The sequence below is a fragment of the Mustela lutreola genome, chromosome 12 (assembly GCF_030435805.1).
Source record: "Mustela lutreola isolate mMusLut2 chromosome 12, mMusLut2.pri, whole genome shotgun sequence".
Taxonomy (NCBI): Eukaryota; Metazoa; Chordata; class Mammalia; order Carnivora; family Mustelidae; genus Mustela; species Mustela lutreola.
Window position 1 is genome coordinate 81575374 of NC_081301.1, and position 16142 is coordinate 81591515.

The following is a 16142-nucleotide window of genomic DNA, read 5'->3' on the forward strand; positions in this document are numbered from 1 at the left end:
CACCCAGGCACCCCCCCTTTTTTTAAGGAACCTGGCTAGAAGTTTATTGGTTTTGTTGATGTTTTCAAAGAACTAGCTCCTGGTTTCACTGTTCTGTTCTATTGTTTTTTTTTTTGTTGTTGTTTGTTTGTTTGTTTTAGTTTCTATACCATTTATCTCTGCTCTTATAGTAATTTGCTTAGTATCCAAAATATATAAAGAACTTATAAAACTCAAGACCCCCCTAAAGAGTAATAATGGGCAGAAAACATATACAGACATATCTGTAAAGATATCCAGATGCTCAACAAACACATGAAAAGATGCTCAACATCACTCATCACCAAGGAAATGCAAAACTACAATGAGATATCACCTCACACCTGTTGGAATGGCTAAAATCTACAACATAAGAAACAAGTGTTGGCTAGGATGTGGAGAAAAATGAGTCCTCTTGCACTGTTGATGGGAATGCAAAATGGTGCAGCCACTGTGAAAAACAGTGTAGAGATTCCACAAAACACTAAAAACAGAATTACCCTACAGTTTAGAAATTGCACAAGTGGGTGTTTACCTAAAAAATACAGGGGCACCTGGATGGCTCAGTCAGCTGAGTGGCCAGCTGTTGGTTTCAGCTGAGGTCATGATCTCATGGGTTGTGGCACTGAGCCCCACACCAGGCTCTGCACTTAGTGGGAAGTCTACTTGAGATTCTCTTCCTCTGCCGCTCCTATTTATGTGTTTTATCTCTCTCTCTTGAACAAATAAATCTTTAAAATAAATAAATTAAAAAATACAAAAACATTAATTCAAAGGGATACATATACCTATAAATTTTACCAGCACTTTATTTATAATAGCCAAGATACAGAAGCAGCCCAAGTGTCCACAGAATGATGAATGGGTAAAGAAGATATGGTACCTATATACAATGGAATATTATTGAGCCATAAAAAGAATGAAATCTTGCCACTTGGCACAACATGCATGGAGCTAGAGGGTATAATGCTAAGCAAAGTCAGTCAGCAAGAGAAAGACAAATACCTACGATCTCACTCATAGGTGGATTTAAGAAACAAAAGAAAAAAAAAGAAATAAAGAGAGAGACAAACCAAGAAAGGCTCCTAACTATAAACAAACTGACGGTTACCAAAGAAAAAGAAAGAGAGAGAAACCAAGAAACAGACCCTTAACTATAGAGACCAAACTAATGGTTACCAAAGGGGAGTTGGTGGGGGAATAGTTAAAACAGGTGAGAGAGATTAAGGAGTGCAATTGTCACGATGAGCACTGGGTTATGTATGCAAGTGTTGAATCACTGGGTTATGTATGCAAGTGTTGAATCACTATATTGTACATCTGAAACAAATATAACACTGTATGTAACTATATTGGAATTTAGAATTTTTTTAATTGTAAAAAAATTAAAAAGGTTAAAAGGACAAAAAATGTTGCCTGGCACACAGTAAGTGCTGAATAACATGAACTTTTGTATTTTAAAAGAAAAAGAGGAGGAATGGGCTCAAAAAGCAGCCCTTCCAAGAATGGAGTTTCTGTACTGCCTGAGATTAATTCTAATAATCAAGAAAAAATTGGTTGCTTCTAGACAGTGGGAATCTGGGGTATATGTCTGTAATCCAAGGGTTCTCTGAGAAGCCTTTTAATACTTCTATTCCAACAGTAAAAGTTAATGCCATTGAGCAGTTGGCCCTTTAGAAATTAAAGTTTAGTTAACCCAGGAAAAACAATAAAGTAAAAAATAATTATAAAGTATGGGATGTCAGGATGGCTCAGCAGTTAAGTTTTTGACTCTTGATCTCAGCGTTGTGAGTTCAAGTCCCATGATGGGTATGGAGCCTACTTATAATCTAACCAGTTTTTCCTCCAAATCTAGTATTTTCTCAAATTCATATTTGTTAAGAGAGAGCAAGCATTAGCAGAGGGGAGGGATAACAGAGGGAGAGAGAGAATCTTAAGCAGGTCCCACACTCAGCACAGAGCCCCATGTGGGACTTGATCCCACAATCCTGAGATCATGACCTAAGTCGAAATCAAGAATTGGGTACTTAACCGAACCTGTTAGCCACCCAGGTACCCCCAAATTCATTTATTAAGAGAATGGCATATATAATTCTATCCTTGTACCTCCCACCTCTTTATCCCACTCACTGTGTTAAACCCTGGGTATTTTTCTTATAGCCATCTTCTAGTTTACAATTTTCTCTTCGGTTGTATCTAATTGGGATATTTAACCTAGCAAATGAATTTTAATTTCAAATTCCCCAATTTTTTCATTTCTAAAAGTTCAATTTAATTTTTTTCTCAAATATGCATCATTTGGCTTTTTTTTTTTTCTTATGTTTCTTGGTCTTTCTTTTTCTTTGTTAGCAATTTAAAGGATACTAATTATATTGCTTCACATTATTTTATCTCAAAATGTGGCCTGCCAAACTCTCTTTTGTCTGCTCACCCTAACTCATGATGGATAATTCTTAAGCACTTTTACAGTAAGTTCATCTGAAGTGGAAATAATTTTTCCTCCAGCCTGGATTATGGAAAAATACTTACATTCATTTCTTGTTGCCATTCTAGAGATAAAGCAGCCTATGGATTACTTTTAGTTAATGTATCAGTTTGGTAGGGTGAGAAAGCATAGGTTTAACCAATATGTGACACACACACACGGAGTCTAACAGCCTTCTCCTTCATCATTAACTGAATGTACTTTACTTCTAGATGTGGATAAGTGCACCCTAGAGCTCGTACTTTACTTCTGGATGTGGATAAGTGCACCCTAGAGCTCCAATTTTCACATGTTTCAATGGGTGACATTCTTTAACCAACTGCCAGAGAAAAGCCCATTCATACTCTAGCAGATGGGAAGATATATAACCAAATAAGTACAGGATAAGAAACTCAATATTGCTACGGAAATATCATTTTGAGATAGTTATTTTGTCATGATCAAAGTAGGGGCTAAGACTAGAATAAAGAAGCAAGTTCAAAGGCACAAAGGAATGCAGCCTGACATTATCTGGAAACAGAAGAGTGTACAACAGTTGGAAGACAAAAGATGTGATGTGGATGGGATGACTTATAGATAAGGGTGGACAGAACAGCAACAGTCATCTTATGAAAGCATCCTCTTAACACAGTGAAAGAAATTCTCATTAGAAGGTTGCACATCTTTTTAACCATGTATAAATTTGTTTCATACAATGCAAATATGAAATGACTACATATTAAGTGCTGCTTTCTGATTAATTAATCATTTCAAACATCAGGGCATTCATAATAAGTTTTTATAGTAAAAATTATCATTTTTGGTTTAGTACTTGTTATTTTTTAGGTTCTTGGGGGGAAAGGGAGAATCTGAGCAGGACTGGTCTCTTGGCCACTGCCCAAGAAAGTGGCTGGAGAGGAAAAACGGGTTGTTAGAGAGGGCTGGACATAAGCCAAGCCCAGCCCAGTCAACATGGACAGAGAGCATGAGACAAGAGGGAATAAAAACACCTGCTAAGGCATACTGCCAACTCTGCTTTTCAAAGGACAGAAGAATTGGGAAAGTCCTGTGCTTTGAGGAATGGACCCTAGACATGAATGCATACTGGAGTTGTAAATTATATGAATTTGATACCTTTTCCTAAAGAAAATCCTGGGTTTTAAATATAGTAGGCATAACAGAAATAGAATAAATAAGATCCGGTGACTATGTGAGCCAATGATTTTTAAATCTGCCTGTACTATCAAAATCATCTAGGGACAGTCTGAAAAACTGTAAATGCCTGCAGCCCATCCTATACACTAGAATTCCCTCTCACCATTTTTAAGTTCCTTAAGTGATTCTTGTGTAACTCACCCAGCATACGTCAACATACCAGCACTTGGAAAAGGCAGATAAAATATTTCTTGATTATAATTTGTATTTAGTTTATCAGTTCAGTTTATCTTAAAAATGATATACTTTGCTTTAAAAATTAACTTACAATTAATTCTTAGAATTATTCTTCTAGGGATTAAAAATGTTTATTTCATATTTTATCAAAATTGTATCTCATCTTTTAATTGTAAAATTTTACATGATAAATATAGAATTACAAATTAATAGGGGAAAGGCTGTTATACAGCAATACTTGAGAATTAGTTAGCCATCTGCAGAAGAAGTTAGTTAGACCTTTTTCTTATACTTTACTCCAAAATAAATTCCAGGATAATCAACACTGCAAATAATGAAAATTAAATAACACGTTAAATATTTTTTAAATCTCAGAATTAGAAGAGATCTTTTTAAGACAGATACAAAACCAAGAAGACCACAAAAAATAATACTGATAAATTAGGAAATCTAAATAGTGGGCAAAAATAAATTTTTTAAATCAGAAAGTGATATATATGTGCTTAATATTTTTAAAATTCCTAAAATCAATAAGATAAAGACACCTCAATAGAAAAATAGGAAAAATGTGACCAATGGTTCCCACAAAAAAGGAAATAAAAATGTCCACTAAAACTATGAGATACTAGTGGCACATGGCTGGCTCAGTAGGAGAGCAAGTGACTCTTGACCTGTGTCATGACTTAGAGCCCCACATGGTGTGCAGAGATAATCTAATTTTTAAAAACTTAAAAAAAAAAATAGTATGACATGCTAAACTTCATTCATTATAAGTGTGCATGAAAACCTGTACACATAATCACATAAATCTGCATAAAAGGATCTAATCTTTACTCTCTCAAAACTGATAGATTAGTTTGATAATACAAAGTTTCACTAGGTTGTGAAGAAAATGAACCCTTCACACATTCCTTATAAGATGACACAGCCTCTGTGGAGTACAATTTAGCAATATCTTCCAGAATTTTGAAAATACATATTGAGACCCAGAGATTCCACATTTACAAAATTAGAATACAGCTATAATCACAAGTATGCAAAATAACATAGATATTAGAATATTCACTGTAGCATTAACAAAATTTAGAAATGACCCAAATACCCACAAAGAGGGAATCTGATAACACCATGTTGCCATTAAAAAGAATGAGGCAGGGCGCCTGGGTGGCTCAGTGGGTTAAGCCGCTGCCTTCGGCTCAGGTCATGATCTCAGAGTCCTGGGATCGTGTCCCGCATCAGGCTCTCTGCTCAGCGGAGAGCCTGCTTTCCTCTCTCTCTCTGCCTGCCTCTCCATCTACTTGTGATTTCTCTCTGTCAAATAAATAAATAAAATCTTTTAAATAAATAAATAAATAAATAAAAAGAATGAGGCAGCCTCATATTAAGATATAGAATCATGCAAAAAAATTCTATGTACATACTTTTTACTGTAAATCCTTCATATCTTTTTATTTTTGTGTTGTATGAATATATTACTTATTCAAAAATTTACAGATGCAATTTTATGGCATTTCTGTCAAATATATAAACAGTTTGATGGCAAATGGAATGCAATTTATAAAAATTATAACAATGGCATTATGATTATCAGATTATAGGTTTTTTAATTTTTTTTCAAAGATTTTATTTATTTGAGAGAGAGAGAGAAAGATAGACTACAAGCAGGAGGGTTGAGGGACACAGAGAGAGGGAGAAAGAGATGTCCCGCTGGGTGAGGTTCCTGATGCGGAGCTGGATCCCAGGACCCCAGTATCGTGACCTGAGCCAAAGGCAGATGCTTAACCGACTGAGACACCCAGAAGCTCCTATAGGGTTTTTTGGTTTTTTTTTTTAATGCCTTTAATTGGGACGCCTGGGTGGCTCAGTTGGTTAAGATGCTGCCTTTGGCTCTGGTTATGATCCCAGGGTCCTGGGATCGAGTCCCACATCAGGCTCCTTGCTCAGCGGGGAGCCTGCTTCTCTCTCTGCCTCTGCCTGCCTCTCTGCCTGCTTGTGTTCTCCCGCTCTCTCTCTCTGACAAATAAATAAAATCTTTTTAAAATAAATAAATAAATAAAATGCTTTTAATTTTTCATATATTTACAAAAAATATATAGAAGGAATGACAATAAACTTCTTTAAAAAGTATACCTGTTCATTGTAGAGATTGTAAAATCCAGAAAAAAGAAAAAAATATATGAATGACAGTTCCCTAACCCCCACCAAATAACCACTATTATTTTTTTTACCACTATTATTTCTGTATGCACTTGTAAGCTTATGAATACATGCATAATATGTGAAAATTATTCTATACAAATACATGTATATTTTAGAACAGATGACTGTAGTATATATTCTTTACTGGTTTTTACACTTATTATGAAGAATATAAATGATAATAGCTCCATAAAATAAAATATAATACAGCAATTAAAATGAGGGTTCTAAATTTCATTCATTTTCTCCTTACATATGTTTATTTTGGAGGTTTAATTAGCCTGACATTAAAAAATACATACTCAAAAAAAAAAAAAAATACATACTCTAGGGGCACCTGGGTGGCACAGCTGGTTAGGCATCTGACTCTTGTTTCAGTTCAGGTCGTGATCTCAAGGTCGTGAGATCGAGCCCCACATCCCATGTCAGGCACTACACTCCAAACAGAATCTGCTTGGGACTCTCTCTCCCTCTCGCTCTGCTCCTTTCCATTCTCTCTCTCCTTCTCTCTCTACCCCCACCCTCTCTCTCTAAAACAAATAAATACTTTTTTAAAAAAAAGATACATACTCCAAAGTTTTAAAGAATACTCTTGACCAACACTACATTTGAAGTCCCTAGCTCTAGCAGAATCTAGAATATATTCAACAATAAACTTAAATATACTACTAAACTACTCCACTTCTAATAATTCAGTCTTTGTCCTAACCACCTAGTGAAAGTAATCTTACAAACAAATGCTATTAGGAATTAAGGGCTATCAGCAGAATAACAATTAACTTAGAAACCCTGCATTATTGTCTTCCCATTTTAGAGTCACATTTTGAATAGAGGATTAAAACAAGTTTTTTAAGGCTTTACAATGGTATGGAAAAAGAATCAATTATACCAAAATGAATTAATATTGAGAATTATTTTTGTGTTGGCCAAAAAATACAAATCAAGAAGGGAGAAATATACCAAGTAATTTATAATTCCATTATAACTTCCAAAGAAGGCATGGCCTCAACATATGAATTCCACTTTCACATACTGAATTAGAGATTCAGTATATTTTCCTAGGAATCAAGTTTGTATTAACTTGATAAAGAATATATGTATTTTCTTTCCATCTTAAAAACCTGGTGACAAATTGAGTTGCAAAATGTGATCATGGAAAACAATTCTTTATATAGAATTTATAGACTACAGGTCTTGAATTGTAAAGCTTTTTAAAAGTCTCCAATGTTGTGTATTCTTAATTTCAGACTTTCTTCATGTATGCCATTTTCCTTTTAGCTCTGTGCCCTTAGATACTTGAAATCAGACATTAAACTCATATCTAGTAAGTTTTCCCAGTTATACTCCTTTCGCCCCCTGCATCCCATTTGCCAGTGTCATTTCTGCCTCTCTGCACTAAAAAATACTCAAGGTTAGGGATTATCTCTCATAAGGTTTTTACATCTTCCCATAGTACCTACTTCATTGATCTACACACAGTAAGCACTTACTGAATGTATTTAGTGATTGTTTCAAGGATCCTACAAATGCTTGAGTTTACAGTACACATGTGAATTACTACATGACAGAATTTAATATCTCCTTCCTCTTTGCAGGGAGATCAAAATGGGTGTTCAAAAAGCCAGCTAAAGTGTTCCATCTCCTTTATCATAATTCCTTTTAACCACTATGTTCCACTACTAAAATTATTTGATTTTTGCCAGGATCTTATTTGGAGAAGCTGTTCAATTCAATCCCATTTCATCAAACCACATTGTCCTCTTCCAACATGCTTTTTTTTCCCCCTCTTACACAAACTGCGTTGTCAGGATAAGCTGAGTTGTCTGTATTAACAAGTTAACCCCTAAATCTCAGCAGTTTAATGCAACAAATGTTTATTTCTCACTCGTGGTATTTTGGGGACAGAGGTCTGTTCCACAGGGTTGCTCAGGGGTCTAGACAAATGGAGGTTCTACTATCTCAAGGCCAGGTGGGGGAAAAAGAGTCAGAGGGCTTCATGCTAGATGAAGACAAAGGGACTAAAAGGACAGAGAAATGAGGGGCATATGGATAGTCAGCAAGCAGTGATGGTCTCTGTCTGGCATAGTCACTAGAGAATTTTGGCTACAGTATGTGCCATTTCCCTTTGCAGTTACTCCCAAATTTCCTAAATTTAAAAAAAAAAAAAAATTCCAAATGATTAGTTCCTGTTATTCAACTCTCAATCATCAGTTAAGCAAACTTTCACCCATAAACAACTATTTTAAGGTTTTCCTCTTTATTCTTCATGTCTTGCCTAGACAATGAACTTGCCTAGTTCATTCTTCCTTTTCCTTTCACAAACATGGTCTTATTGCTCCAGTGGTCCTCATCTATCAGGACCTTTTTAAAAGTATCACAACCGTACTCAGAAAAGAAACCTTCCTGGGACACCTGGGTGGCTCAGTCATTTAAGCATCTGCCTTCAGCTCAGGTCATGATCCTAGGGGTCCTGGGATCAAGTGTCACATCAGGTTCCCTGCTCAGTGGGAAACCTGCTTCTCCTTCTGCCTGCTACTTGTCCCTACTTGTTCTCTCTCTGTCTCTTACAAATAAATAAAATATTTTAAAAAAAGAAAAGAAACGCTCCTTACCCTTTGTTTTTCCTCTTCCTGTTAGGATGTTGTCCTTATTGGGTTCTACCTCACCTTCTCCCTGATCGCCTTTTCTTTTATTCTGATAGGATGTGATGCTGCATGGACTCCTTACCTTTGCTAGTCATCTCCCTCTGTCCTTGGTTCTTAGTTGTAGCTACATGTCAGAATCACCTGGCAAGCTTTTAAAAATGACTGGTGCTCCAAGTTCTAGGGGCCCAGGAGGAGCTCAGATGTTTGTTATATGATGGAGTCTTAGGAAAGACTTCCCAAGTGAAATGCCACTAAAAACAGTCCTTGATGATGAGCAGGAGTTGATCAAGTAAAGAGTGAGTATCCCCATTAAGATCAGATAAGTTCCCCACAAACAGGGCACAGGGTCAGGTCTGTGTGTTAAAAAATGATCCCTCTGGGGCCTACATGAGGCACAGACTGGAAGAGGAAAGACTTCAGGCCTGGAGAGCAGAAGGCATTGATAGAAGAGTCTTAGCAAAAGGCGAGCACAACCTTCTGTTGCCATATTTATTCAACATTTGATTATTCATGCACTTGCATATACACAGAATGTTATTAGCCAGAAATGTGTTCAACTTTAAGCAGCAAAATCACCTTTTTATGGGTTAAGCAAAAATTTAGTTTTATTATACAAAAAAAATTTTTTATAATACCTGAAGTTCCCCTAAACCAACTGAATTGGCATCTCTGGGGCAAGGTTGGTCACAGCAATCATCTATTCCTCAATGTATATTTGATTTCTTTTCTTCCTTTTCTCATTTCCCCACTTTGAAGCATACTACCTCCTGGGATCACTTCCCAAGTAATATGGACCCAAATCTTCTAGTGTCTGCTTTGAAAAATGGGGGAAATGATAGTGCCCAACACATACAACTGTTGAAAGGATCAGTGACTTAATATATGTGAAGCAAGTGTTATTTACACACGCCCTTCCCTCTTCCTCATACACCCTAGTCCATACTTCAACGGGATTAGCTCCTTCTCCCACTTTTCATCTTAGCTGAAATGTCACCTCCTCAAAGAACACTTTACATTATCTTCAGGTGTTCTCTGTGGGTCTCTCTTATACTTTTTGGTTTTGCTGCTGCTGCTGCTGTTGTTGTTTTGCTTTCCAAGTACTCAAAATAATTATAATGTTTACTTTAAAAAAAAAAAAAAAGGAATGAAAGCCCCCAATGGGCAGGTACTCTAACTTGTTCCCCAGAATTTACTGGTGTAGCATAATGTCTGACATATCACAGGAGTCTAATGCGTATTTATTAAATGGATGCCTCTGGTCCAGTAACATGCCCTTAAGAGATGTTGAAAACATACTATATAGCCTTTTTAAAATTCTAAGTAAAGAATAAATCTGGGGAAGAAACTTATCATACTAGGCAGAATAATAGTATCCCCCCCAAAAAATGGTCATGCCTTAAATCCTGGAACCAGTGAATATGTTACTTTACATAGCAAAAGGGACATTGCACATGTAATTAGGTAATAGAACTTAAGGAGAGCTGCCTGGATGATTCATGTAGGTCCTATCTAATCAAGTGAAACCTTAAAAGCCAAGAATATTCTCCAGCTGGTTATAGAAAAGGAAGCCTGATTTAAAGAATGAGAGAGACTCGATCCACCATTGCTGGAAGGAAGCCGCTTGGAAAGCAAGCAGCCTCTGGTGGAGAGACCAGTGCCCAGGTGACAGCCAGGAAGGAAACCAGCACTTCAGTCCTACAACCACAGGGAACTGCATTCAGTGGAACTAGACTCATTCTCAGAGCTTTCAAAAGAAGTTTGACCTTGTGAAACTCTAAGCAAAAGACCCACTTGTGCCACTGTGAGTCAGCTGAAGTGTGCAGTAATAAATGGGCATTGTATAAATCTTTTAAGTGTGTGAAAATTTCTTATGGTTGTAATGGAAAATCATCTTCCCTAACACACCCTTGAGGAGGGGCCAGAAAAGAGAAAGACAACTAGAGGCCCAGGGCTGGTGAAAAACCACAGAGATCCAAGGTTCTGCCGTAGAGCAACAGTATTCTCTAAAATTCTCGAGCTCCAGACAAAAGTGTGTTTCTGGAAACCAGGAATGAATAGTATTTCCTTCTACACATGTATCCTCTCATAGACTCTGTCCCTTAGGGAAGAATGAGGTAATCGTCCTGAGGTGATTTACAAGATGCAAATCTACCAAGACACTCAACAACTTTTAATGCCTGGATGGTGATTGCTAACTGGGAAGAAATTCACTATAATTAATGCCACAACTAAATATTAGATGTTAAAAAAAAAATAAGAGGCAGCTTAACACTCTGTTTCTCTGAATCAATGTATTCCCAAATATGAAATATGCATGTGAGTGTGCACAAATGCAGAACCATTATGTACATATGATTTTAGAGGTTTTTTTCAGATTTTAACAGACCTGTAATAAAAATAACTTAAATAGTGCATATTCTTAAAATGGTGACATTTCTCCCCCAAAAGCAATTTTTAAAGCAAGATTAATTTTGGGGGTGTGGTACTTAGCATTTAAATAGTAATATGTGTCTTAGTTGGCTAGAACTACCATAACAAAATACCACAGACTGGATGACTTAAATAGAAATGTATTTTTTCACAGTTCTGTAGGCTAGCAGTCTAAGATCAAGGTGCTAACAGGTCTAATTTCTACTGGGGCCTCTCTCCTTGGCTTGCAGATGGCAGACTCCTTGCTGTGTTCTTGTGTGGCCTCTATTCTGTTCATATATAGATAGAATTCTAGATAAGACAATTTTTCTGGGAGGGTTTATCTTGCAGAATAGTTTTCAATCGTTTTTCTAAGCCACTTGAACCCCACTTTCTTCTTGATAGAATTTCGATGATGTTTAGAAGCTTGTCATGAATAGTCTGTCTTGATGTCACCAAAGCGTTTTAGAAGGACTCCATGATGGTGACCTTGTGGTGGAGGAGAACACTCAGACACTCATCTTCACTAACAGTGTCAAGTTCCAGCCACATCTCTAGCTGACTGCTACAGAGTTCTCTCCCGGGAGCTCTCTTTTTTGAAACTTGGTATCAGAGATTTGGATAAAGTTGCAAAACACAATTATAAAATTTTCAATAGCAAAACACTGAGAGAGAGAAAGGATATGCTGAATAAAAGGTTCAAGATCTAAAGAGATCTTGACAGGATAAAATGTTTGAACAAAGCCCACACAATTCAATGAAATGAAAGGTTTGATACTTGATATAAAGGCAACTGTAAGGACAGAGTTGAGTAAACTCAACTTAGCAGGGGGGAAAAAAAATGTGTTGAAATTGAAAATCATGGAAACAAAGACAGGCCAAAAGTAGGGCTCTATACTGAAGCCCTTGGATGAGAAATGGTACAAGGTATGAACTTGCTGGAGCTCAGATCAAAATTGCTGATGATTTATTTCCCTCCTCTACACCCCACTTCCAGCTCCTTGACTTCTGGTAAAGGGAAACATCAGTAATCCCTCTTGTTTCTATTTATAACAAACTAACACGAAGATTGAAGAATCAGCCCATCCCTCACCTTGTATTCCAGAGTGAACCCGAGGTACCTCAGCCCGAGCACGGTGTACTGTCACACACTCAGACTTGGTAGAGACTCTGGATACTCAAGTCCTTCCCGTATGTTCCAAGTTACCACTTCCTACTTCCCTGTCTGAATGCCAAGCCCCATTCAAACCTGACTGCTTGCGACTGCTCACACTTTTTGTGGTCTCTCCCACTTCTAGGTCTTTGTTCAGCCTGATTTTTCTCTCCCTGGAATACACTCCTCCCAGCTTCTCTGAAATCCTACCTTCCTTTGGTGGTACACTGTAGATACAGCCCTTGATGCAAATTCACAGTCTCTTTCCAGATTTCTCCTCTTAAAATTCCAAGTAGCCTCCCTTTTCTTTTTCATTTGTGAACATTTACAGCAATTAGTCATGCTTCTTTATGACATTCGTCATCTTTTTTGTGGGGGAAGGTTTTCTCAACAGGGAGGCCCAGTATTTCCCCCGTTGCTTTTCTGCTTCGCTTGGCAGTCACATCCCCCTCTTACTCTGCTCCCTTCTCAAAAAGAGTGGCAAACCGTGGCTCATCCACCAAGGCCTGAAATCCCTGGTTTTCTCTTCTGTGAAGCTTTGGGCATCCCAAGCAAGGATGCTCATCATTCCTCTGCAGCCCATCTTTACTGGGCACATACGGCTCTTAGACGTGTTTATAATGTTGCAACTGCCGTATCCCCTCAGTTATGAAGCCATGTTTGTAAAAGCCCCAAGGGCTTATTAATAGGATATAAAATCAAAGTGATCAACACTTTAAAATACACACCTTATAATTAAAAGAATGCACTAGTTATTAACATATATGCCTTACTCTACAGACTGGCAGGTCCTCAGCTCATAGCAGGAATCACGTCTCATTCATCTTATTACCATTGGCTAGTATATCGCATTGGCTCAAGAAATATTTGCTGAGTGAACGAATGAATTGAACAAATAAGGTTGAGCTGGCCATAAATTTATCACAGTTCAACACTCTGGTCTGGCTGCTGTGAAATTTAACTTAATATAAGACTGTATCATGTTAGGATGTTCAGATGACAAAGAGCAAGAGTCAGATTCAATCACATCTGGAACATGGTGTTCAATATTTTAATTGTGTTAAATATCTTAAAGGGGGACGTGGCCCATCCAGGAAGACCAGGGGGGTGATAAGCCCAGAAACACATAAGGCAGGGCTGAAAGAATTGGGTAGATAGAGCCTGCCAAAGAGAGGCAAGCGTAAAACACGACAGCCATCTTCACACATCTAAAGGCCTCTCTTTGTAGGTGTAAAAGGGCCTGATGTGTGGAGCTTTAAGAGAAGCAAAGACCAGTATGATGACACTTGCAGAAATTGATTTGATTCTTCATACAAAATGCCATTACAATCCACTGCTATGAAGCAATGGAACAGGTTGTCTTGTGACACAGCGAGAATTCTACCTCAGGATAGATCAAAGCAGAAACCTGACTGCTAAGGGTTATTCAGCACTAGAGACAACGGTGGACTAGGTACGCCATTGGGCTTCCTACAATTTCTAAGTTTTCTGATTTTATCAACGTTGATTCTTTTTCCAGAGAGGACAACCATATGTACAGACACAACTGAAAAATGACAAGTAGTCTGGGGGATGACCTGTAAATTTCCAGACCCAACTCTAACACAGATTGTCAATGAAAATGCATCTCCCCATCCATCCAGCCATTCACTTATCTAACCAAGATTTAATGGTTACCTGCTGAGTGCCAGCCACTGCCCTAAGTCCCAGAGACCCAGCAGCAACACAGCTACCGTATACAGGAACTTACTGTCTAGTGTGGACATTAATAAGCACACATAAATACAAATTACAGCCCATGGTAAATGGTATGAAGAAAGGCATGGGATGCTAGAAGAGCCAACTGAGCTAGTTGGAGGACTGAGAAAAGGTTCAGGAAAGGCTGCCTTGATGCAAGTCATTTAACTTCTCCATTCATCCACAGTTATTGGACTGAAACTGGGCAGGTGTCTGTCTCACCAAGACTGTGAGGAGTTTGGAGTTTGTAATCTGGGGCAATCCTCTCTTTCCTAGGGCAAGGTCCCCTGACCTCTTGAAACCAAACTGGGAAGCACAAAAGCCCCTAGGTCATGAGGTTGGGAGACCGTGCTTCTGAGCCCAGGGTCTGCCACAGAGTAAATTCCCAGCAGCCGACAAGTGTTATTAAAATAAATAGGAAATATCCTGAGCACTTTCAAAGAAAACTTTCACATACATTCCAGATCTTTTTTTTCACTCTTCCAATTAGGCCAGCCTTCTAAAATCCCTGGGCTATTTGGTGAGATGGGACAGTGAGATCACCAGAGGGTGCGGGGGCACTTCATCTCATGTCAGGACATCAACACTTTTGTCTCCAGTCTGCATTTCCTGCCTTACAGATAGCCTTCCGCTATAGGATGAAAAACACCCTGCCTTCCTCTGTTCCTGTTCAATACCTTCTTTCTTCTCTTTAAAAATCAGAGAGGGTTAGAAAGGACACTTCCAGAGAAACTGGACCATCTCTGCCTCGGCCAGCGCAGCCACCAAATGCAAGTACCCAGCGGCAGCTCCCTGGTGTTCCAGGAGGAGACCAGCCCTGTATGAATAAATAATCCACATTTCAAGCAGGATTATGGATATAAATGAAAGACGACAAGCACATCAGGGTACCAATTCGTCACACATCTCCACACAAAAGCACAGTCTTGTTTTTCTCCTCAGCCCCAGTTTACCCCATTTCCCACTGCACTTTGTGGCCAAACATGCACAACGCTGAAAAAACATAAAAAAGAAAGTGGGTCAGAGAGCGAGAGCTGCCAGACTGACAGGCGATTTGAGGGGGTCTGGGAGTGCCAGCCATTGCCTCCTGTCCTGTCAGCACTCTGGAGCCCCCCGAACCTTCAGGATCAGATGACTGCCACCGGGGGCCTGACTATCACCTCAGCAAGTGGTGTCCCGGAGCACCCAGCCAGTGCCTCGCTGAAACCTGTCCCTGCACGGGCTCTCCTGTTATCTCCCACTTGTCTTGATAGCTAATACAGCTCCCACGGTCGCTCTATGCCATTAGGTCAGAGCAATGAAAACGAATGCCATTTTCTTGATGGCTTATGCAGAATTGCTGTAATTTGAAGCAAGCTTCCCAGGTCCTGCTTCTTCCCCGTCTCTTTCCCCCAGCCCATCGCCCCCCCTTTCCTGGCTGCTCCTGCACCCCCAACCCCTCCCACCCTCTGTCTCTGTCTTTCTTCTCCCTTTTCATACTGAATATATTGGGGCCCTGGCGGGCTGCCATTCTAACTGCACATTAGAAATGGTAGAGTTTTCCTCTATCTGATTCTATAAAATGAGTTCACCAGAAGGTGCAGACCCAGCACATTCGTGGTTTTTCCTATAAATTACTTTAACACTGTGTCCAATCATATATATAATTTCAGATTTTCAATTTCAACTCACTGCTGTGTCAGCACAGACTCCACTGATATGTCTAACGTATTTAGCTTAAAATGAAACGGATGGCATTTCATTACCAGGAAGATAATATTTTTGAATATGTTTCCTGCATGGCGGGATCCATCATTATTCTGCCATTTTATGTTCAGTGTGTGTAATAGCTTTTTAATGCTTTGACGTATTTTATTTATATATGTAATATTTTTTTAATGCCACAGGACAGTTTAACTCATTGGACACATTAGAAAATCTTAATTGAATGCTTTTAAATATTAGCAGGGTGGGGGGAGGCTGAACAAATGGCCAATATTTTTATTTAAAATTTCGTCAGGAGTCCCAAAAAGGGCACAAAAATTGTTCAGCCAGCCTTGTTCTTTTCCTTTACCTATTCTCCCCAACCTTCTCCCAACCCCCACTCAGTAGTCTCCCCATAAATATACACACTTTGGAGAGGAAA